Source organism: Acanthamoeba castellanii (assembly GCF_000313135.1).
Source record: "Acanthamoeba castellanii str. Neff unplaced genomic scaffold scf7180000083357, whole genome shotgun sequence".
Taxonomy (NCBI): domain Eukaryota; phylum Discosea; order Longamoebia; family Acanthamoebidae; genus Acanthamoeba; species Acanthamoeba castellanii.
The window spans coordinates 563-770 of record NW_004457701.1 but is presented as its reverse complement, the minus strand read 5'-3'; positions in this window follow the sequence as shown (position 1 = coordinate 770).

The following is a 208-nucleotide window of genomic DNA, read 5'->3' as shown; positions in this document are numbered from 1 at the left end:
ACTGCTCAGCTCGACCGGCCGCTCGACCTCATTAACCAGGCCGGAAACCGGACCGGCCTCTATTGCCAGCAGTCGAGCATCCAGCTCTCTCGCGACCTCTCCGTCATTGGCTCAAGCGGTAAAACCCCTCCCCAGCAACACAGCTGACCTACAATAGATTGATCAATCTTGATCAATGGGACTTAGAATTGACTTGCTCCTTTTTCCC